The sequence below is a fragment of the Ipomoea triloba genome, chromosome 10 (assembly GCF_003576645.1).
Source record: "Ipomoea triloba cultivar NCNSP0323 chromosome 10, ASM357664v1".
Taxonomy (NCBI): domain Eukaryota; kingdom Viridiplantae; phylum Streptophyta; class Magnoliopsida; order Solanales; family Convolvulaceae; genus Ipomoea; species Ipomoea triloba.
The window spans coordinates 12,781,551-12,806,713 of record NC_044925.1 but is presented as its reverse complement, the minus strand read 5'-3'; the positions used below and the strand labels follow the sequence as shown (position 1 = coordinate 12,806,713).

The 25,163-nt window shown below is 30.7% G+C and overlaps 15 non-coding genes across 15 annotated transcripts; 14 read left to right on the top strand and 1 right to left on the bottom strand.

The window, feature by feature from the left end:
* Positions 1-267: 267 nt before the first annotated feature.
* TRNAD-GUC lies at positions 268-339 on the top strand. The gene has a single exon. It is a non-coding gene; the product is annotated as a tRNA-Asp (tRNA).
* A 926-nt stretch (positions 340-1,265) lies between these two features.
* Positions 1,266-1,337, top strand: TRNAD-GUC. The gene has a single exon. It is a non-coding gene; the product is annotated as a tRNA-Asp (tRNA).
* A 5,271-nt stretch (positions 1,338-6,608) lies between these two features.
* Positions 6,609-6,680, top strand: TRNAD-GUC. Its single transcript has one exon. It is a non-coding gene; the product is annotated as a tRNA-Asp (tRNA).
* A 926-nt stretch (positions 6,681-7,606) lies between these two features.
* On the top strand, positions 7,607-7,678 carry TRNAD-GUC. The gene has a single exon. It is a non-coding gene; the product is annotated as a tRNA-Asp (tRNA).
* A 925-nt stretch (positions 7,679-8,603) lies between these two features.
* Positions 8,604-8,675, top strand: TRNAD-GUC. The gene has a single exon. It is a non-coding gene; the product is annotated as a tRNA-Asp (tRNA).
* A 927-nt stretch (positions 8,676-9,602) lies between these two features.
* TRNAD-GUC lies at positions 9,603-9,674 on the top strand. Its single transcript has one exon. It is a non-coding gene; the product is annotated as a tRNA-Asp (tRNA).
* Positions 9,675-10,601: 927 nt separating this feature from the next.
* TRNAD-GUC lies at positions 10,602-10,673 on the top strand. Its single transcript has one exon. It is a non-coding gene; the product is annotated as a tRNA-Asp (tRNA).
* A 927-nt stretch (positions 10,674-11,600) lies between these two features.
* On the top strand, positions 11,601-11,672 carry TRNAD-GUC. Its single transcript has one exon. It is a non-coding gene; the product is annotated as a tRNA-Asp (tRNA).
* Positions 11,673-13,649: 1,977 nt separating this feature from the next.
* Positions 13,650-13,742, bottom strand: TRNAY-GUA. The gene is made up of 2 exons: positions 13,706-13,742; positions 13,650-13,685 (listed from the first exon to the last, which is right to left on the bottom strand). It is a non-coding gene; the product is annotated as a tRNA-Tyr (tRNA).
* An 869-nt stretch (positions 13,743-14,611) lies between these two features.
* TRNAD-GUC lies at positions 14,612-14,683 on the top strand. The gene has a single exon. It is a non-coding gene; the product is annotated as a tRNA-Asp (tRNA).
* Positions 14,684-15,615: 932 nt separating this feature from the next.
* TRNAD-GUC lies at positions 15,616-15,687 on the top strand. Its single transcript has one exon. It is a non-coding gene; the product is annotated as a tRNA-Asp (tRNA).
* Positions 15,688-20,568: 4,881 nt separating this feature from the next.
* TRNAD-GUC lies at positions 20,569-20,640 on the top strand. The gene has a single exon. It is a non-coding gene; the product is annotated as a tRNA-Asp (tRNA).
* Positions 20,641-21,562: 922 nt separating this feature from the next.
* On the top strand, positions 21,563-21,634 carry TRNAD-GUC. Its single transcript has one exon. It is a non-coding gene; the product is annotated as a tRNA-Asp (tRNA).
* A 1,614-nt stretch (positions 21,635-23,248) lies between these two features.
* TRNAD-GUC lies at positions 23,249-23,320 on the top strand. The gene has a single exon. It is a non-coding gene; the product is annotated as a tRNA-Asp (tRNA).
* Positions 23,321-24,248: 928 nt separating this feature from the next.
* TRNAD-GUC lies at positions 24,249-24,320 on the top strand. The gene has a single exon. It is a non-coding gene; the product is annotated as a tRNA-Asp (tRNA).
* Positions 24,321-25,163: the final 843 nt, after the last annotated feature.

The window sequence follows — 25,163 nt, the reverse complement described above, 5'->3', positions numbered from 1 at the left end:
ATTCATGAGAATTGATTAATGTTTCATGTAAATTATAATTTTACTTGGATTTGTATATATATTTGTAGTTTGTTAATGGTATTGGATGTAAATATGAATATAAATGATGGTTAATTATTGAATTTTTACATTATAAAGTAATAATATAATAAACTCAGCAGTGACTACGACATGTATTAGTTTGATTTGAAATCGACAGCCACACGCACACATTGTATTGGGTCTACTGGAAACAGGAATATGTGACTTTCTTGGTGTGCCGCACAAGTCGTTGTAGTATAGTGGTGAGTATCCCCGCCTGTCACGCGGGAGACCCGGGTTCGATCCCCGGCAACGGCGTCTTTTCCTTTAAGCTTTTATAGGAAAACAAAGCAAAGCTTAATCAAACAAAACATTAGTAATCCGACCTGCTGCCGGATTCAAACCAACGACCTAAGGATTTCAACTCAAATTACTTTTAGTGCATATGGATTAAAGCGAAATAAGAAGCACAAAGTTAATTTTTTTCGCTACTTGCAGGACATCTAGTTAAGTTAGACTACCAAACTCCGTAATGCTCAAGCTACACACCCAAATAAACATTCATGATTCACCAACAAACAACCTTTGTTATTATTAATATCATGATACCCGTGCGATGCACGGTCTATATATTATAATGATTATTGTTATGTAAAGATGCAAAGATGTGTTACTATTATTAAATAATGCTTTTTTTTTATGAAAGACCTATGTTGATTTATAAGTTTGATTATATATTGACATTTGATATTTATAACTGAAGATACAATTTAAAAAAACACCTATTAAAAATATTTTTTTGAAATATGTGAATACAAAAAATAACCTTAAAAATATGAGTTAATATTTGATTTTAGAATTGAGATTAATGTCATGTTGAACGCTAATTACTTTTAGTAGCTATGGTAATCAATTTTATATCTCAAGATCGAAACAAACGAAATTTGTAAATCAAAATCTTTGACATTATCGTGATTATTCATGAGAATTGATTAATGTTTCTTGTAAATTATAATTTTACATGGATTTGTATGTATAATTGTAGTTTGTTGATGGTATTGGATGTAAATATGAATATAAATGATGGTTAATTATTGAATTTTTACATTATAAAGTAATAATATAATAAACTCAGCAGTGACTACGACATGTATTAGTTTGATTTGAAATCGACAGCCACACGCACACATTGTATTGGGTCTACTGGAAACAGGAATATGTGACTTTCTTGGTGTGCCGCACAAGTCGTTGTAGTATAGTGGTGAGTATCCCCGCCTGTCACGCGGGAGACCCGGGTTCGATCCCCGGCAACGGCGTCTTTTCCTTTAAGCTCTTTATAGGAAAACAAAGCAAAGCTTAATCAAACAAAACATTAGTAATCCGACCTGCTGCCGGATTCAAACCAACGACCTAAGGATTTCAACTCAAATTACTTTTAGTGCATATGGATTAAAGCGAAATAAGAAGCACAAAGTTAATTTTTTTCGCTACTTGCAGGACATCTAGTTAAGTTAGACTACCAAACTCCGTAATGCTCAAGCTACACACCCAAATAAACATTCATGATTCACCAACAAACAACCTTTGTTATTATTAATATCATGATACCCGTGCGATGCACGGTCTATATATTATAATGATTATTGTTATGTAAAGATGCAAAGATGTGTTACTATTATTAAATAATGCTTTTTTTTTATGAAAGACCTATGTTGATTTATAAGTTTGATTATATATTGACATTTGATATTTATAACTGAAGATACAATTTAAAAAAACACCTATTAAAAATATTTTTTTGAAATATGTGAATACAAAAAATAACCTTAAAAATATGAGTTAATATTTGATTTTAGAATTGAGATTAATGTCATGTTGAACGCTAATTACTTTTAGTAGCTATGGTAATCAATTTTATATCTCAAGATCGAAACAAACGAAATTTGTAAATCAAAATCTTTGACATTATCGTGATTATTCATGAGAATTGATTAATGTTTCTTGTAAATTATAATTTTACATGGATTTGTATGTATAATTGTAGTTTGTTGATGGTATTGGATGTAAATATGAATATAAATGATGGTTAATTATTGAATTTTTACATTATAAAGTAATAATATAATAAACTCAGCAGTGACTACGACATGTATTAGTTTGATTTGAAATCGACAGCCACACGCACACATTGTATTGGGTCTACTGGAAACAGGAATATGTGACTTTCTTGGTGTACCGCACAAGTTGTTGTAGTATAGTGGTGAGTATCCCTGCCTGTCATGTGAGAGACCCGAGTTCGATCCCTGGCAACGACGTCTTTTCCTTTAAGCTCTTTATAGGAAAACAAAGCAAAGCTTTATCAAACAAAACGTTAGTAATCCGACCTGCCGAATTTGAACTAGTGACCTAAGGATTTCAACTCAAATTACTGCAACTATAGTCCTCCACGCCGAATTTGAACCAGTGACCTAAGGATTTCAACTCAAATTACTGTAACTATAGTCCTCCACTCTAAGGATTTCAACTCAAATTACTGCCACTCTAAGGATTTCAACTCAAATTACTGTAACTATAGTCCTCCACTCTACCAACTGAGCTGTAACTATAGTCCTCCACTCTACCAACTGAGCTAAAGTCCAACTATAGTCCTCCGCTCTACCAACTGACTGAGCTAAAGTCCAACTATAGTCCTCCGCTCTACCAACTGAGCTAACCTAAGTCCAACTATAGTCCTCCGCTCTACCAACTGAGCTAACCTAGCTAAAGTCCAACTATAGTCCTCCGCTCTACCAACTGAGCTAACCTATAGTCCTCCACTCTACCAACTGAGCTGTAACTATAGTCCTCCACTCTACCAACTGAGCTAAAGTCCAACTATAGTCCTCCGCTCTACCAACTGAGCTAACCTATAGTCCTCCACTCTACCAACTGAGCTGTAACTATAGTCCTCCACTCTACCAACTGAGCTAAAGTCCAACTATAGTCCTCCGCTCTACCAACTGAGCTAACCTATAGTCCTCCACTCTACCAACTGAGCTGTAACTATAGTCCTCCACTCTACCAACTGAGCTAAAGTCCAACTATAGTCCTCCGCTCTACCAACTGAGCTAACCTAATAATAGGTTTCATTGAGTAGTCTCTTAGTGCATATGGATGAAGTTAATTTTAATAGGTTCTTCCACTTTTCTCTACTTGCAGGACATCTAGTTAAGTTACATTAACAAACTCCGTAATGCTCAAGCTACACACCCAAATAAATATTCATGATTCACCAACAAACAACCTTTGTTATTATTACTATCATGATACCCGTGCAATGCACGGTCTATATATTATAATAATTATTGTTATGTTAAGTTGCTAAAATGTGTTAATATTATTAAATAAAGCTTTGTTTTTTTATCAGAGACCTATATTGATTTATAAATTTGATATTATATTGACATTTGATATTTATAACTGAAGATATAATTAAAAAAAACACCTATTAAAAATATTTTTTGAAATATGTGAATACAAAAAATAACCTTAAAAATATGAGTTAATATTTGATTTTAGAATTGAGATTAATATATGTCATGTTGAACGCTAATTACTTTTTGTAGCTATGGTAATCAATTTTATATCTCAAGATCGAAACAAATGAAATTTGTAAATAATAATCATTGACATTATCGTGATTATTCATGAGAATTGATTAATGTTTCATGTAAATTATAATTTTACTTGGATTTGTATATATACTTGTAGTTTATTGATGGTATTGGATGTAAATATGAATATATGAATATAAATTGATGGTACTAGAATTAAAGCGAAATAAGAAACCCAGAATCGAAGTTGATTTTAATAAGCTCCGTAATGCTCAAGCTACACACCCAAATAAATATTCATGATTCACCAACAAACAACCTTTGTTATTATTACTATCATGATACCCGTGCAATGCACGGTCTATATATTATAATAATTATTGTTATGTTAAGATGGTAAGATGTGTTACTATTATTAAATAAAGCTTTGTTTTTTTATGAAAGACCTATGCTGATTTATAAGTTTGATTATATATTGACATTTGATATTTATAACTGAAGATACATTTAAAAAAAACACCTATTAAAAATATTTTTTGAAATATGTGAATACAAAAAATAACCTTAAAAATATGAGTTAAAATTTGATTTTAGAATTGAGATTAATGTCATGTTGAACGCTAATTACTTTTTGTAGCTATGGTAATCAATTTTATATCTCAAGATCGAAACAAACGAAATTTGTAAATCAAAATCTTTGACATTATCGTGATTATTCATGAGAATTGATTAATGTTTCTTGTAAATTATAATTTTACTTGGATTTGTATGTATACTTGTAGTTTGTTGATGGTATTGGATGTAAATATGAATATAAATGATGGTTAATTATTGAATTTTTACATTATAAAGTAATAATATAATAAAGTCAGCAGTGACTACGACATGTATTAGTTTGATTTGAAATCGACAGCCACACGCACACATTGTATTGGGTCTACTGGAAACAGGAATATGTGACTTTCTTGGTGTGCCGCACAAGTCGTTGTAGTATAGTGGTGAGTATCCCCGCCTGTCACGCGGGAGACCCGGGTTCGATCCCCAGCAACGGCGTCTTTTCCTTTAAGCTCTTTATAGGAAAACAAAGCAAAGCTTAATCAAACAAAACATTAGTAATCCGACCTGCTGCCGGATTCAAACCAACGACCTAAGGATTTCAACTCAAATTACTTTTAGTGCCATATGGATTAAAGCGAAATAAGAAGCACAAAGTTAATTTTAATAGGTTTTTCCACTTTTCTCTACTTGCAGGACATCTAGTTAAGTTAGACTACCAAACTCCGTAATGCTCAAGCTACACACCCAAATAAACATTCATGATTCACCAACAAACAACCTTTGTTATTATTAATATCATGATACCCGTGCGATGCACGGTCTATGTATTATAATGATTATTGTTATGTAAAGATGCTAAGATGTGTTACTATTATTAAATAAAGCTTTTTTTTTTTATGAAAGAACTATGTTGATTTATAAGTTTGATTATATATTGACATTTGATATTTATAACTGAAGATACAATTTAAAAAAACACTTATTAAAAATATTTTTTTGAAATATGTGAATACAAAAAATAACCTTGAAAATATGAGTTAATATTTGATTTTAGAATTGAGATTAATGTCATGTTGAACGCCAATTACTTTTTGTAGCTATGGTAATCAATTTTATATCTCAAGATCGAAACAAATTAAATTTGTAAATCAAAATCTTTGACATTATCGTGATTATTCATGAGAATTGATTAATGTTTCTTGTAAATTATAATTTTACATGGATTTGTATGTATAATTGTATTTTGTTGATGGTATTGGACGTAAATATGAATATAAATGATGGTTAATTATTGAATTTTTACATTATAAAGTAATAATATAATAAACTCAGCAGTGACTACGACATGTATTAGTTTGATTTGAAATCGACAGCCACACGCACACATTGTATTGGGTCTACCGGAAACAGGAATATGTGACTTTCTTGGTGTGCCGCACAAGTCGTTGTAGTATAGTGGTGAGTATCCCTGCCTGTCACGCGGGAGACCCGGGTTCGATCCCCAGCAACGACGTCTTTTCCTTTAAGCTCTTTATAGGAAAACAAAGCAAAGCTTAATCAAACAAAACATTAGTAATCCGACCTGCTGCCGGATTCAAACCAACGACCTAAGGATTTCAACTCAAATTACTTTTAGTGCATATGGATTAAAGCGAAATAAGAAGCACAAAGTTAATTTTTTTCTCTACTTGCAGGACATCTAGTTAAGTTAGACTACCAAACTCCGTAATGCTCAAGCTACACACCCAAATAAACATTCATGATTCACCAACAAACAACCTTTGTTATTATTAATATCATGATACCCGTGCGATGCACGGTCTATATATTATAATGATTATTGTTATGTAAAGATGCTAAGATGTGTTACTATTATTAAATAATGTTTTTTTTTATGAAAGACCTATGTTGATTTATAAGTTGAATTATATATTGACATTTGATATTTATAACTGAAGATACAATTAAAAAAAACACCTATTAAAAATATTTTTTTGAAATATGTGACAAAAAATAACCTTAAAAATATGAGTTAATATTTGATTTTAGAATTGAGATTAATGTCATGTTGAACGCCAATTACTTTTTGTAGCTATGGTAATCAATTTTATATCTCAAGATCGAAACAAATTAAATTTGTAAATCAAAATCTTTGACATTATCGTGATTATTCATGAGAATTGATTAATGTTTCTTGTAAATTATAATTTTAAATGGATTTGTATGTATAATTGTAGTTTGTTGATGGTATTGGATGTAAATATGAATATAAATGATGGTTAATTATTGAATTTTTACATTATAAAGTAATAATATAATAAACTCAGCAGTGACTACGACATGTATTAGTTTGATTTGAAATCGACAGCCACACGCACACATTGTATTGGGTCTACTGGAAACAGGAATATGTGACTTTCTTGGTGTGCCGCACAAGTCGTTGTAGTATAGTGGTGAGTATCCCCGCCTGTCACGCGGGAGACCCGGGTTCGATCCCCGGCAACGGCGTCTTTTCCTTTAAGCTCTTTATAGGAAAACAAAGCAAAGCTTAATCAAACAAAACATTAGTAATCCGACCTGCTGCCGGATTCAAACCAACGACCTAAGGATTTCAACTCAAATTACTTTTAGTGCATATGGATTAAAGCGAAATAAGAAGCACAAAGTTAATTTTTTTCGCTACTTGCAGGACATCTAGTTAAGTTAGACTACCAAACTCCGTAATGCTCAAGCTACACACCCAAATAAACATTCATGATTCACCAACAAACAACCTTTGTTATTATTAATATCATGATACCCGTGCGATGCACGGTCTATATATTATAATGATTATTGTTATGTAAAGATGCTAAGATGTGTTACTATTATTAAATAATGTTTTTTTTTTATGAAAGACCTATGTTGATTTATAAGTTTGATTATATAATGACATTTGATATTTATAACTGAAGATACAATTAATAAAAACACCTATTAAAAATATTTTTTGAAATATGTGAATACAAAAAATAACCTTAAAAATATGAGTTAATATTCGATTTTAGAATTGAGATTAATGTCATGTTGAACGCTAATTACTTTTTGTAGCTATGGTAGTAAATTTTATATCTCAAGATCGAAACAAATGAAATTTGTAAATCTTAATCTTTGGCATTCTCGTGATTATTCATGAGAATTGATTAATGTTTCATGTAAATTATAATTTTACTTGGATTTGTATATATATTTGTAGTTTGTTAATGGTATTGGATGTAAATATGAATATAAATGATGGTTAATTATTGAATTTTTACATTATAAAGTAATAATATAATAAACTCAGCAGTGACTACGACATGTATTAGTTTGATTTGAAATCGACAGCCACACGCACACATTGTATTGGGTCTACTGGAAACAGGAATATGTGACTTTCTTGGTGTGCCGCACAAGTCGTTGTAGTATAGTGGTGAGTATCCCCGCCTGTCACGCGGGAGACCCGGGTTCGATCCCCGGCAACGGCGTCTTTTCCTTTAAGCTTTTATAGGAAAACAAAGCAAAGCTTAATCAAACAAAACATTAGTAATCCGACCTGCTGCCGGATTCAAACCAACGACCTAAGGATTTCAACTCAAATTACTCTTAGTGCATATGGATTAAAGCGAAATAAGAAGCACAAAGTTAATTTTTTTCGCTACTTGCAGGACATCTAGTTAAGTTAGACTACCAAACTCCGTAATGCTCAAGCTACACACCCAAATAAACATTCATGATTCACCAACAAACAACCTTTGTTATTATTAATATCATGATACCCGTGCGATGCACGGTCTATATATTATAATGATTATTGTTATGTAAAGATGCTAAGATGTGTTACTATTATTAAATAATGCTTTTTTTTATGAAAGACCTATGTTGATTTATAAGTTTGATTATATATTGACATTTGATATTTATAACTGAAGATACAATTTAAAAAAACACCTATTAAAAATATTTTTTTGAAATATGTGAATACAAAAAATAACCTTAAAAATATGAGTTAATATTTGATTTTAGAATTGAGATTAATGTCATGTTGAACGCTAATTACTTTTTGTAGCTATGGTAATCAATTTTATATCTCAAGATCGAAACAAATTAAATTTGTAAATCAAAATCTTTGACATTATCGTGATTATTCATGAGAATTGATTAATGTTTCTTGTAAATTATAATTTTACATGGATTTGTATGTATAATTGTAGTTTGTTGATGGTATTGGATGTAAATATGAATATAAATGATGGTTAATTATTGAATTTTTACATTATAAAGTAATAATATAATAAACTCAGCAGTGACTACGACATGTATTAGTTTGATTTGAAATCGACAGCCACACGCACACATTGTATTGGGTCTACTGGAAACAGGAATATGTGACTTTCTTGGTGTGCCGCACAAGTCGTTGTAGTATAGTGGTGAGTATCCCCGCCTGTCACGCGGGAGACCCGGGTTCGATCCCCGGCAACGGCGTCTTTTCCTTTAAGCTCTTTATAGGAAAACAAAGCAAAGCTTAATCAAACAAAACATTAGTAATCCGACCTGCTGCCGGATTCAAACCAACGACCTAAGGATTTCAACTCAAATTACTTTTAGTGCATATGGATTAAAGCGAAATAAGAAGCACAAAGTTAATTTTTTTCGCTACTTGCAGGACATCTAGTTAAGTTAGACTACCAAACTCCGTAATGCTCAAGCTACACACCCAAATAAACATTCATGATTCACCAACAAACAACCTTTGTTATTATTAATATCATGATACCCGTGCGATGCACGGTCTATATATTATAATGATTATTGTTATGTAAAGATGCAAAGATGTGTTACTATTATTAAATAATGCTTTTTTTTTATGAAAGACCTATGTTGATTTATAAGTTTGATTATATATTGACATTTGATATTTATAACTGAAGATACAATTTAAAAAAACACCTATTAAAAATATTTTTTTGAAATATGTGAATACAAAAAATAACCTTAAAAATATGAGTTAATATTTGATTTTAGAATTGAGATTAATGTCATGTTGAACGCTAATTACTTTTAGTAGCTATGGTAATCAATTTTATATCTCAAGATCGAAACAAACGAAATTTGTAAATCAAAATCTTTGACATTATCGTGATTATTCATGAGAATTGATTAATGTTTCTTGTAAATTATAATTTTACATGGATTTGTATGTATAATTGTAGTTTGTTGATGGTATTGGATGTAAATATGAATATAAATGATGGTTAATTATTGAATTTTTACATTATAAAGTAATAATATAATAAACTCAGCAGTGACTACGACATGTATTAGTTTGATTTGAAATCGACAGCCACACGCACACATTGTATTGGGTCTACTGGAAACAGGAATATGTGACTTTCTTGGTGTGCCGCACAAGTCGTTGTAGTATAGTGGTGAGTATCCCCGCCTGTCACGCGGGAGACCCGGGTTCGATCCCCGGCAACGGCGTCTTTTCCTTTAAGCTCTTTATAGGAAAACAAAGCAAAGCTTAATCAAACAAAACATTAGTAATCCGACCTGCTGCCGGATTCAAACCAACGACCTAAGGATTTCAACTCAAATTACTTTTAGTGCATATGGATTAAAGCGAAATAAGAAGCACAAAGTTAATTTTTTTCGCTACTTGCAGGACATCTAGTTAAGTTAGACTACCAAACTCCGTAATGCTCAAGCTACACACCCAAATAAACATTCATGATTCACCAACAAACAACCTTTGTTATTATTAATATCATGATACCCGTGCGATGCACGGTCTATATATTATAATGATTATTGTTATGTAAAGATGCAAAGATGTGTTACTATTATTAAATAATGCTTTTTTTTTTTGAAAGACCTATGTTGATTTATAAGTTTGATTATATATTGACATTTGATATTTATAACTGAAGATACAATTTAAAAAAACACCTATTAAAAATATTTTTTTGAAATATGTGAATACAAAAAATAACCTTAAAAATATGAGTTAATATTTGATTTTAGAATTGAGATTAATGTCATGTTGAACGCTAATTACTTTTAGTAGCTATGGTAATCAATTTTATATCTCAAGATCGAAACAAACGAAATTTGTAAATCAAAATCTTTGACATTATCGTGATTATTCATGAGAATTGATTAATGTTTCTTGTAAATTATAATTTTACATGGATTTGTATGTATAATTGTAGTTTGTTGATGGTATTGGATGTAAATATGAATATAAATGATGGTTAATTATTGAATTTTTACATTATAAAGTAATAATATAATAAACTCAGCAGTGACTACGACATGTATTAGTTTGATTTGAAATCGACAGCCACACGCACACATTGTATTGGGTCTACTGGAAACAGGAATATGTGACTTTCTTGGTGTGCCGCACAAGTCGTTGTAGTATAGTGGTGAGTATCCCCGCCTGTCACGCGGGAGACCCGGGTTCGATCCCCGGCAACGGCGTCTTTTCCTTTAAGCTCTTTATAGGAAAACAAAGCAAAGCTTAATCAAACAAAACATTAGTAATCCGACCTGCTGCCGGATTCAAACCAACGACCTAAGGATTTCAACTCAAATTACTTTTAGTGCATATGGATTAAAGCGAAATAAGAAGCACAAAGTTAATTTTTTTCGCTACTTGCAGGACATCTAGTTAAGTTAGACTACCAAACTCCGTAATGCTCAAGCTACACACCCAAATAAACATTCATGATTCACCAACAAACAACCTTTGTTATTATTAATATCATGATACCCGTGCGATGCACGGTCTATATATTATAATGATTATTGTTATGTAAAGATGCAAAGATGTGTTACTATTATTAAATAATGCTTTTTTTTTTTGAAAGACCTATGTTGATTTATAAGTTTGATTATATATTGACATTTGATATTTATAACTGAAGATACAATTTAAAAAAACACCTATTAAAAATATTTTTTTGAAATATGTGAATACAAAAAATAACCTTAAAAATATGAGTTAATATTTGATTTTAGAATTGAGATTAATGTCATGTTGAACGCTAATTACTTTTAGTAGCTATGGTAATCAATTTTATATCTCAAGATCGAAACAAATGAAATTTGTAAATCAAAATCTTTGACATTATCGTGATTATTCATGAGAATTGATTAATGTTTCTTGTAAATTATAATTTTACATGGATTTGTATGTATAATTGTAGTTTGTTGATGGTATTGGATGTAAATATGAATATAAATGATGGTTAATTATTGAATTTTTACATTATAAAGTAATAATATAATAAACTCAGCAGTGACTACGACATGTATTAGTTTGATTTGAAATCGACAGCCACACGCACACATTGTATTGGGTCTACTGGAAACAGGAATATGTGACTTTCTTGGTGTGCCGCACAAGTCGTTGTAGTATAGTGGTGAGTATCCCCGCCTGTCACGCGGGAGACCCGGGTTCGATCCCCGGCAACGGCGTCTTTTCCTTTAAGCTCTTTATAGGAAAACAAAGCAAAGCTTAATCAAACAAAACATTAGTAATCCGACCTGCTGCCGGATTCAAACCAACGACCTAAGGATTTCAACTCAAATTACTTTTAGTGCATATGGATTAAAGCGAAATAAGAAGCACAAAGTTAATTTTTTTCGCTACTTGCAGGACATCTAGTTAAGTTAGACTACCAAACTCCGTAATGCTCAAGCTACACACCCAAATAAACATTCATGANGATATTTATAACTGAAGATACAATTAAAAAAAACACCTATTAAAAATATTTTTTTGAAATATGTGACAAAAAATAACCTTAAAAATATGAGTTAATATTTGATTTTAGAATTGAGATTAATGTCATGTTGAGCGCTTATTACTTTTTGTAGCTATGGTAGTAAATTTTATATCTCAAGATCGAAACAAATGAAATTTGTAAATCATAATCTTTGGCATTATCGTGATTATTCATGAGAATTGATTAATGTTTCATGTAAATTATAATTTTACTTGGATTTGTATATATATTTGTAGTTTGTTGATGGTATTGGATGTAAATATGAATATAAATGATGGTTAATTATTGAATTTTTACATTATAAAGTAATAATATAATAAACTCAGCAGTGACTACGACATGTATTAGTTTGATTTGAAACCGACAGCCACACGCACACATTGTATTGGGTCTACTGGAAACAGGAATATGTGACTTTCTTGGTATGCCGCACAAGTCGTTGTAGTATAGTGGTGAGTATCCCCGCCTGTCACGTGGGAGACCCGGGTTACCCGGGTTTGTTCCCCGGCAACGACGGCTTTTCCTTTAAGCTCTTCATAGGAAAACAAAGCAAAACTTTATCAAACAAAACGTTAGTAATCTGACCTACCGGATTTGAACCAGCGACCTAAGGATTTCAACTCAAATTACTCCAACTACAGTCCTCCGCTCTACCAACCGAGCTAAAGTCGGTGCTAATAAAAGCTTTCATTGAGTAGTCTCTTAGTGCATTTGGATTAAAGTGAATTAAGAAGCCTAGAATCGTTTGAAGTTAATTTCAATAGGTTCTTCCACTTTTCTCTACTTGCAGGACATGTAGTTAAGTTACACTACCAAACTCAATAATGCTCAAGCTACACACCCAAATAAACATTCATGATTCACCAACAAACAACCTTTGTTTTTATTACTATCATGATACCCGTGCGATGCACGGTTTATATATTATAATGATTATTGTTATGTTAAGATGCTAAGATGTGTTACTATTATTAAATAATGTTTTTTTTATGAAAGACCTATGTTGATTTATAAGTTTGATTATATATTGATATTTGATATTTATAACTGAAGATACAATTAAAAAAAACACCTTTTAAAAATATTTTTTTGAAATATGTGATAAAAAATAACCTTACAAATATGAGTTAATATTTGATTTTAGAATTGAGATTAATGTTATGTTGAACGTTAATTACTTTTTGTAGCTATGGTAATCAATTTTATATCTCAAGATCGAAACAAACGAAATTTGTAAATCAAAATCTTTGACATTATCGTGATTATTCATGAGAATTGATTAATGTTTCTTGTAAATTATAATTTTAAATGGATTTGTATGTATAATTGTAGTTTGTTGATGGTATTGGATGTAAATATGAATATAAATGATGGTTAATTATTGAATTTTTACATTATAAAGTAATAATATAATAAACTCAGCAATGACTACGACATGTATTAGTTTGATTTGAAATCGACAGCCACACGCACACATTGTATTGGGTCTACTGGAAACAGGAATATGTGACTTTCTTGGTATGCCGCACAAGTCGTTGTAGTATAGTGGTGAGTATCCTTGCCTGTCACGTGGGAGACCCGTGTTTGATCCCCGGCATTGGCGGCTTTTCCTTTAAGCTCTTCATAGGAAAACAAAGCAAAACTTTATCAAACAAAACGTTAGTAATCCGACCTGCCGGATTTGAACCAGCGACCTAAGGATTTCAACTCAAATTACTCCAACTACAGTCCTCCGCTCTACCAACCGAGCTAAAGTCGGTGCTAATAAAAGCTTTCATTGAGTAGTCTCTTAGTGCATTTGGATTAAAGTGAATTAAGAAGCCTAGAATCGTTTGAAGTTAATTTCAATAGGTTCTTCCACTTTTCTCTACTTGCAGGACATGTAGTTAAGTTACACTACCAAACTCAATAATGCTCAAGCTACACACCCAAATAAACATTCATGATTCACCAACAAACAACCTTTGTTTTTATTACTATCATGATACCCGTGCGATGCACGGTTTATATATTATAATGATTATTGTTATGTTAAGATGCTAAGATGTGTTACTATTATTAAATAAAGCTTTTTTTTTAATTTTATGAACGACCTATGTTGATTTATAAGTTTGATTATATAATGACATTTGATATTTATAAATGTAGATACAATTAATAAAAATACCTATTAAAAATATTTTTTGAAATATGTGAATACAAAAAATAACCTTAAAAATATGAGTTAATATTTGATTTTAGAATTGAGATTAATGTCATGTTGAGCGCTTATTACTTTTTGTAGCTATGGTAGTAAATTTTATATCTCAAGATCGAAACAAATGAAATTTGTAAATCATAATCTTTGGCATTATCGTGATTATTCATGAGAATTGATTAATGTTTCATGTAAATTATAATTTTACTTGGATTTGTATATATATTTGTAGTTTGTTGATGGTATTGGATGTAAATATGAATATAAATGATGGTTAATTATTGAATTTTTACATTATAAAGTAATAATATAATAAACTCAGCAGTGACTACGACATGTATTAGTTTGATTTGAAACCGACAGCCACACGCACACATTGTATTGGGTCTACTGGAAACAGGAATATGTGACTTTCTTGGTGTGCCGCACAAGTCGTTGTAGTATAGTGGTGAGTATCCCCGCCTGTCACGCGGGAGACCCGGGTTCGATCCCCGGCAACGGCGTCTTTTCCTTTATGCTTTTATAGGAAAACAAAGCAAAGCTTAATTAAACAAAACATTAGTAATCCGACCTGCTGCCGGATTCAAACCAACGACCTAAGGATTTCAACTCAAATTACTCTTAGTGCATATGGATTAAAGCGAAGTTAATTTTAATAGGTTCTTCCTTTTTTCTCTACTTGCAGGACATCTAGTTAAGTTAGACTACCAAACTCCGTAATGCTCAAGCTACACACCCAAATAAACATTCATGATTCACCAACAAACAACCTTTGTTATTATTAATATCATGATACCCGTGCGATGCACGGTCTATATATTATAATGATTATTGTTATGTAAAGATGCTAAGATGTGTTACTATTATTAAATAAAGCTTTTTTTTTTTTTATGAAAGACCTATGTTGATTTATAAGTTTGATTATATATTGACATTTGATATTTATAACTGAAGATACAATTTAAAAAAACACTTATTAAAAATATTTTTTTGAAATATGTGAATACAAAAAATAACCTTAAAAATATGAGTTAATATTTGATTTTAGAATTGAGATTAATGTCATGTTGAACGCTAATTACTTTTAGTAGCTATGGTAATCAATTTTATATCTCAAGATCGAAACAAATGAAATTTGTAAATCAAAATCTTTGACATTATCGTGATTATTCATGAGAATTGATTAATGTTTCTTGTAAATTATAATTTTACATGGATTTGTATGTATAATTGTAGTTTGTTGATGGTATTGGATGTAAATATGAATATAAATGATGGTTAATTATTGAATTTTTACATTATAAAGTAATAATATAATAAACTCAGCAGTGACTACGACATGTATTAGTTTGATTTGAAATCGACAGCCACACGCACACATTGTATTGGGTCTACTGGAAACAGGAATATGTGACTTTCTTGGTGTGCCGCACAAGTCGTTGTAGTATAGTGGTGAGTATCCCCGCCTGTCACGCGGGAGACCCGGGTTCGATCCCCGGCAACGGCGTCTTTTCCTTTAAGCTTTTATAGGAAAACAAAGCAAAGCTTAATCAAACAAAACATTAGTAATCCGACCTGCTGCCGGATTCAAACCAACGACCTAAGGATTTCAACTCAAATTACTTTTAGTGCATATGGATTAAAGCGAAATAAGAAGCACAAAGTTAATTTTTTTCGCTACTTGCAGGACATCTAGTTAAGTTAGACTACCAAACTCCGTAATGCTCAAGCTACACACCCAAATAAACATTCATGATTCACCAACAAACAACCTTTGTTATTATTAATATCATGATACCCGTGCGATGCACGGTCTATATATTATAATGATTATTGTTATGTAAAGATGCAAAGATGTGTTACTATTATTAAATAATGCTTTTTTTTTATGAAAGACCTATGTTGATTTATAAGTTTGATTATATATTGACATTTGATATTTATAACTGAAGATACAATTTAAAAAAACACTTATGAAAAATATTTTTTTGAAATATGTGAATACAAAAAATAACCTTAAAAATATGAGTTAATATTTGATTTTAGAATTGAGATTAATGTCATGTTGAACGCTAATTACTTTTTGTAGCTATGGTAATCAATTTTATATCTCAAGATCGAAACAAATTAAATTTGTAAATCAAAATCTTTGACATTATCGTGATTATTAATGAGAATTGATTAATGTTTCTTGTAAATTATATTTTAAATGGATTTGTATGTATAATTGTAGTTTGTTGATGGTATTGGATGGTTAATTAATTGAATTTTTACATTATAAAGTAATAATATAATAAACTCAGCAGTGACTACAACATGTATTAGTTTGAATTGAAATCGACAGCCACACGCACACATTGTATTGGGTTTACTGGAAACAGGAATATGTGACTTTCTTGGTGAGCTGCACAAGTCGTTGTAGTATAGTGGTGAGTATCCCCGCCTGTCGATCCCCGGCAACGGCGTCTTTTCCTTTAAGCTCTTTATAGGAAAACAAAGCAAAGCTTAATCAAACAAAACATTAGTAATCCGACCAGCTGCCGGATTCAAACCAACGACCTAAGGATTTCAACTCAAATTACTTTTAGTGCCATATGGATTAAAGCGAAATAAGAAGCACAAAGTTAATTTTAATAGGTTTTTCCACTTTTCTCTACTTGCAGGACATCTAGTTAAGTTAGACTACCAAACTCCGTAATGCTCAAGCTACACACCCAAATAAACATTCATGATTCACCAACAAACAACCTTTGTTATTATTAATATCATGATACCCGTGCGATGCACGGTCTATATATTATAATGATTATTGTTATGTAAAGATGCTAAGATGTGTTACTATTATTAAATAATGCTTTTTTTTTATGAAAGACCTATGTTGATTTATAAGTTTGATTATATATTGACATTTGATATTTATAACTGAAGATACAATTTAAAAAAACACCTATTAAAAATATTTTTTTGAAATATGTGAATACAAAAAAAAACCTTAAAAATATGAGTTAATATTTGATTTTAGAATTGAGATTAATGTCATGTTGAACGCTAATTACTTTTAGTAGCTATGGTAATCAATTTTATATCTCAAGATCGAAACAAACGAAATTTGTAAATCAAAATCTTTGACATTATCGTGATTATTCATGAGAATTGATTAATGTTTCTTGAAAATTATAATTTTACATGGATTTGTATGTATAATTGTAGTTTGTTGATGGTATTGGATGTAAATATGAATATAAATGATGTTTAATTATTGAATTTTTACATTATAAAGTAATAATATAATAAACTCAGCAGTGACTACGACATGTATTAGTTTGAATTGAAATCGACAGCCACACGCACACATTGTATTGGGTTTACTGGAAACAGGAATATGTGACTTTCTTGGTGTGTTGCACAAGTCGTTGTAGTATAGTGGTGAGTATCCCCGCCTGTCACGCAAGAGACCCGGGTTCGATCCCCGGCAACGGCGTCTTTTCTTTTAAGCTCTTTATAGGAAAACAAAGCAAAGCTTAATCAAACAAAACATTAGTAATCCGACCTGCTGTCGGATTCAAACCAACGACCTAAGGATTTCAACTCAAATTACTTTTAGTGCATATGGATTAAAGCGAAATAAGAAGCACAAAGTTAATTTTTTTCTCTACTTGCAGGACATCAAGTTAAGTTAGACTACCAAACTCCGTAATGCTCAAGCTACACACCCAAATAAACATTCATGATTCACCAACAAACAACCTTTGTTATTATTAATATCATGATACCCGTGCGATGCACGGTCTATATATTATAATGATTATTGTTATGTAAAGATGCTAAGATGTGTTACTATTATTAAATAATGCTTTTTTTTTTATGAAAGACCTATGTTGATTTATAAGTTTGATTATATATTGACATTTGATATTTATAACTGAAGATACAATTTAAAAAAACACCTATTAAAAATATTTTTTTGAAATATGTGAATACAAAAAATAACCTTAAAAATATGAGTTAATATTTGATTTTAGAATTGAGATTAATGTCATGTTGAACGCTAATTACTTTTAGTAGCTATGGTAATCAATTTTATATCTCAAGATCGAAACAAACGAAATTTGTAAATCAAAATCTTTGACATTATCGTGATTATTCATGAGAATTGATTAATGTTTCTTGAAAATTATTATTTTACATGCATTTGTATGTATAATTGTAGTTTGTTGATGGTATTGGATGTAAATATGAATATAAATGATGGTTAATTATTGAATTTTTACATTATAAAGTAATAATATAATAAACTCAGCAGTGACTACGACATGTATTAGTTTGAATTGAAATCGACAGCCACACGCACACATTGTATTGGGTTTACTGGAAACAGGAATATGTGACTTTCTTGGTGTGTCGCACAAGTCGTTGTAGTATAGTGGTGAGTATCCCCGCCTGTCACGCAGGAGACCCCGGTTCGATCCCCGGCAACGGCGTCTTTTCCTTTAAGGTCTTTATAGGAAAACAAAGCAAAGCTTAATCAAACAAAACATTAGTAATCCGACCTGCTGTCGGATTCAAACCAACGACCTAAGGATTTCAACTCAAATTACTTTTAGTGCATATGGATTAAAGCGAAATAAGAAGCACAAAGTTAATTTTTTTCTCTACTTGCAGGACATCTAGTTAAGTTAGACTACCAAACTCCGTAATGCTCAAGCTATACACCCAAATAAACATTCATGATTCACCAACAAACAACCTTTGTTATTATTAATATCATGATACCCGTGCGATGCACGGTCTATATATTATAATGATTATTGTTATGTAAAGATGCTAAGATGTGTTACTATTATTAAATAATGCTTTTTTTTTATGAAAGACCTATGTTGATTTATAAGTTTGATTATATATTGACATTTGATATTTATAACTAAAGATACAATTTAAAAAAACACCTATTAAAAATATTTTTTTGAAATATGTGAATACAAAAAATAACCTTAAAAATATGAGTTAATATTTGATTTTAGAATTGAGATTAATGTCATGTTGAACGCTAATTACTTTTAGTAGCTATGGTAATCAATTTTATATCTCAAGATCGAAACAAACGAAATTTGTAAATCAAAATCTTTGACATTATCGTGATTATTCATGAGAATTGATTAATGTTTCTTGAAAATTATTATTTTACATGGATTTGTATGTATAATTGTAGTTTGTTGATGGTATTGGATGTAAATATGAATATAAATGATGGTTAATTATTGAATTTTTACATTATGAAGTAATAATATAATAAACTGAGCAGTGACTACGACATGTATTAGTTTGATTTGAAATCGACAGCTACACGCACACATTGTATTGGGTCTACTGGAAACAGGAATATGTGACTTTTGTTGGTTTGCCGCACAAGTCGTTGTAGTATAGTGGTGAGTATCCCCGCCTGTCACGTGGGAGACCCGAGTTTGATCTTCGGCAACGGCATTTTTTCCTTTAAGCTCTTTATAGGAAAACCTGCTGCCGGATTCAAACCAACGACCTAAGGATTTCAACTCAAATTACTCTTAGTGCATATGGATTAAAGCGAAATAAGAAGCACAAAGTTAATTTTAATAGGTTCTTCCACTTTTCTCTACTTGCAGGACATCTAGTTAAGTTAGACTACCAAACTCCGTAATGCTCAAGCTACACACCCAAATAAACATTCATGATTCACCAACAAACAACCTTTGTTATTATTAATATCATGATACCCGTGCGATGCACGGTCTATCTATTATAATGATTATTGTTATGTAAAGATGCTAAGATGTGTTACTATTATTAAATAAAGCTTTTTTTTTTTTATGAAAGACCTATGTTGATTTATAAGTTTGATTATATATTGACATTTGATATTTATAACTGAAGATACAATTTAAAAAAACACTTATTAAAAATATTTTTTTGAAATATGTGAATACAAAAAATAACCTTAAAAATATGAGTTAATATTTGATTTTAGAATTGAGATTAATGTCATGTTGAACGCCAATTACTTTTTGTAGCTATGGTAATCAATTTTATATCTCAAGATCGAAACAAATTAAATTTGTAAATCAAAATCTTTGACATTATCGTGATTATTCATGAGAATTGATTAATGTTTCTTGTAAATTATAATTTTAAATGGATTTGTATGTATAATTGTACTTTGTTGATGGTATTGGATGTAAATATGAATATAAATGATGGTTAATTATTGAATTTTTACATTATAAAGTAATAATATAATAAACTCAGCAGTGAGTACGACATGTATTACTTTGATTTGAAATCGACAGCCACACGCACACATTGTATTGGGTCTACTGGAAACAGGAATATGTGACTTTCTTAGTGTGCCGCACAAGTCGTTGTAGTATAGTGGTGAGTATCCCCACCTGTCACGCGGGAGACCCGGGTTCGATCCCCGGCAACGGCGTCTTTTCCTTTAAGCTTTTATAGGAAAACAAAGCAAAGCTTAATCAAACAAAACATTAGTAATCCGACCTGCCGGATTCAAACCAACGACCTAAGGATTTCAACTCAAATTACTCTTAGTGCATATGGATTAAAGCGAAGTTAATTTTAATAGGTTCTTCCACTTTTCTCTACTTGCAGGACATCTAGTTAAGTTAGACTACCAAACTCCGTAATGCTCAAGCTACACACCCAAATAAACATTCATGATTCACCAACAAACAACCTTTGTTATTATTAATATCACGATACCCGTGCGATGCACGGTCTTTATATTATAATGATTATTGTTATGTAAAGATGCTAAGATGTGTTACTATTATTAAATAATGTTTTTTTTTTATGAAAGACCTATGTTGATTTATAAGTTTGATTATATATTGACATTTGATTTTTATAACTGAAGATACAATTAAAAAAAGCACCTATTAAAAATATTTTTTTGAAATATGTGACAAACAATAACCTTAAAAATATGAGTTAATATTTGATTTTAGAATTGAGATTAATGTCATGTTGAACGCTAATTACTTTTTGTAGCTATGGTAATCAATTTTATATCTCAAGATCGAAACAAACGAAATTTGTAAATCAAAATCTTTGACATTATCGTGATTATTCATGAGAATTGATTAATGTTTCTTGAAAATTATAATTTTACATGGATTTGTATGTATAATTGTAGTTTGTTGATGGTATTGGATGTAAATATGAATATAAATGATGGTTAATTATTGAATTTTTACATTATAAAGTAATAATATAATAAACTCAGCAATGACTACGACATGTATTAGTTTGATTTGAAATCGACAGCTACACGCACACATTGTATTGGGTCTACTGGAAACAGGAATATGTGACTTTTTTGGTGTGCCGCACAAGTCGTTGTAGTATAGTGGTGAGTATCCCCGCTTGTCACGCGGGAGACCCGGGTTCGATCCCCGGCAACGGCGTCTTTTCCTTTATGCTTTTATAGGAAAACAAAGCAAAGCTTAATTAAACAAAACATTAGTAATCCGACTTGCTGCCGGATTCAAACCAACGACCTAAGGATTTCAACTCAAATTACTCTTAGTGCATATGGATTAAAGCGAAATAAGAAGCACAAAGTTAATTTTAATAGGTTTTTCCACTTTTCTCTACTTGCAGGACATCTAGTTATGTTAGACTACCAAACTCCGTAATGCTCAAGCTACACACCCAAATAAACATTCATGATTCACCAACAAACAACCTTTGTTATTATTAATATCATGATACCCGTGCGATGCACGGTCTATATATTATAATGATTATTGTTATGTAAAGATGCNTGATTAATGTTTCTTGTAAATTATAATTTTAAATGGATTTGTATGTATAATTGTAGTTTGTTGATGGTATTGGATGTAAATATGAATATAAATGATGGTTAATTATTGAATTTTTACATTATAAAGTAATAATATAATAAACTCAGCAGTGACTACGACATGTATTAGTTTGAATTGAAATCGACAGCCACACGCACACATTGTATTGGGTTTACTGGAAACAGGAATATGTGACTTTCTTGGTGTGTCGCACAAGTCGTTGTAGTATAGTGGAGAGTATCCCCGCCTGTCACGCAGGAGACCCGGGTTCGATCCCCGGCAACGGCGTCTTTTCCTTTAAGCTCTTTATAGGAAAACAAAGCAAAGCTTAATCAAACAAAACATTAGTAATCCGACCTGCTGTCGGATTCAAACCAACGACCTAAGGATTTCAACTCAAATCACTTTTAGTGCATATGGATTAAAGCGAAATAAGAAGCACAAAGTTAATTTTTTTCTCTACTTGCAGGACATCTAGTTAAGTTAGACTACCAAACTCCGTAATGCTCAAGCTACACACCCAAATAAACATTCATGATTCACCAACAAACAACCTTTGGTATTATTAATATCATGATACCCGTGCGATGCACGGTTTATATATTATAATGATTATTGTTATGTAAAGATGCTAAGATGTGTTACTATTATTAAATAATGCTTTTTTTTTATGAAAGACCTATGTTGATTTATAAGTTTGATTATATATTGACATTTGATATTTATAACTGAAGATACAATTTAAAAAAACACCTATTAAAAATATTTTTTTGAAATATGTGAATACAAAAAATAACCTTAAAAATATGAGTTAATATTTGATTTTAGAATTGAGATTAATGTCATGTTGAACGCTAATTACTTTTAGTAGCTATGGTAATCAATTTTATATCTCAAAATCGAAACAAACGAAATTTGTAAATCAAAATCTTTGACATTATCGTGATTATTCATGAGAATTGATTAATGTTTCTTGTAAATTATAATTTTACTTGGATTTGTATGAATACTTGTAGTTTGTTGATGGTATTGGATGTAAATATGAATATAAATGATGGTTAATTATTGAATTTTTACATTATAAAGAAATAATATAATAAACTGAGCAGTGACTACGACATGTATTAGTTTGATTTGAAATCGACAGCTACACGCACACATTGTATTGGGTTTACTGGAAACAGGAATATGTGACTTTCTTGGTGTGCCGCACAAGTCGTTGTAGTATAGTGGTGAGTATCCCCGCCTGTCACGCGGGAGACCCGGGTTCGATCCCCGGCAACGGCGTGTTTTCCTTTAAGCTTTTATAGGAAAACAAAGCAAAACTTAATCAAACAAAACATTAGTAATCCAACCTGCTGCCGGATTCAAACCAACGACCTAAGGATTTCAACTCAAATTACTCTTAGTGCATATGGATTAAAGCGAAGTTAATTTTAATAGGTTCTTCCACTTTTCTCTACTTGCAGGACATCTAGTTAAGTTAGACTACCAAACTCCGTAATGCTCAAGCTACACACCCAAATAAACATTCATGATTCACCAACAAACAACCTTTGTTATTATTAATATCATGATACCCGTGCGATGCACGGTCTATATATTATAATGATTATTGTTATGTAAAGATGCTAAGATGTGTTACTATTATTAAATAAAGCTTTTTTTTTTTGAAAGACCTATGTTGATTTATAAGTTTGATTATATATTGACATTTGATATTTATAACTGAAGATACAATTTAAAAAAACACCTATTAAAAATATTTTTTTGAAATATGTGAATACAAAAAATAACCTTAAAAATATGAGTTAATATTTGATTTTAGAATTGAGATTAATGTCATGTTGAACGCTAATTACTTTTTGTAGCTATGGTAATCAATTTTATATCTCAAGATCGAAACAAATTAAATTTGTAAATCAAAATCTTTGACATTATCGTGATTATTCATGAGAATTGATTAATGTTTCTTGTAAATTATAATTTTAAATGGATTTGTATGTATAATTGTAGTTTGTTGATGGTATTGGATGTAAATATGAATATAAATGATGGTTAATTATTGAATTTTTACATTATAAAGTAATAATATAATAAACTCAGCAGTGACTACGACATGTATTAGTTTGATTTGAAATCGACAGCCACACGCACACATTGTATTGGGTCTACTGGAAACAGGAATATGTGACTTTCTTGGTGTGCCGCACAAGTCGTTGTAGTATAGTGGTGAGTATCCCCGCCTGTCACGCGGGAGACCCGGGTTCGATCCCCGGCAACGGCGTCTTTTCCTTTAAGCTTTTATAGGAAAACAAAGCAAAGCTTAATCAAACAAAACATTAGTAATCCGACCTGCTGCCGGATTCAAACCAACGACCTAAGGATTTCAACTCAAATTACTCTTAGTGCATATGGATTAAAGCGAAGTTAATTTTAATAGGTACTTCCACTTTTCTCTACTTGCAGGACATCTAGTTAAGTTAGACTACCAAACTCCGTAATGCTCAAGCTACACACCCAAATAAACATTCATGATTCACCAACAAACAACCTTTGTTATTATTAATATCATGATACCCGTGCGATGCACGGTCTATATATTATAATGATTATTGTTATGTAAAGATGCTAAGATGTGTAACTATTATTAAATAATGTTTTTTTTTTATGAAAGACCTATGTTGATTTATAAGTTTGATTATATATTGACATTTGATATTTATAACTGAAGATACAATTTAAAAAAACACTTATTAAAAATATTTTTTTGAAATATGTGAATACAAAAAATAACCTTAAAAATATGAGTTAATATTTGATTTTAGAATTGAGATTAATGTCATGTTGAACGCCAATTACTTTTTGTAGCTATGGTAATCAATTTTATATCTCAAGATCGAAACAAACGAAATTTGTAAATCAAAATCTTTGACATTATCGTGATTATTCATGAGAATTGATTAATGTTTCTTGTAAATTATAATTTTACTTGGATTTGTATGAATACTTGTAGTTTGTTGATGGTATTGAATGTAAATATGAATATAAATGATTGTTAATTATTGAATTTTTACAATATAATGTAATAATATAATAAACTCAACAGTGATTACGACATGTATTAGTT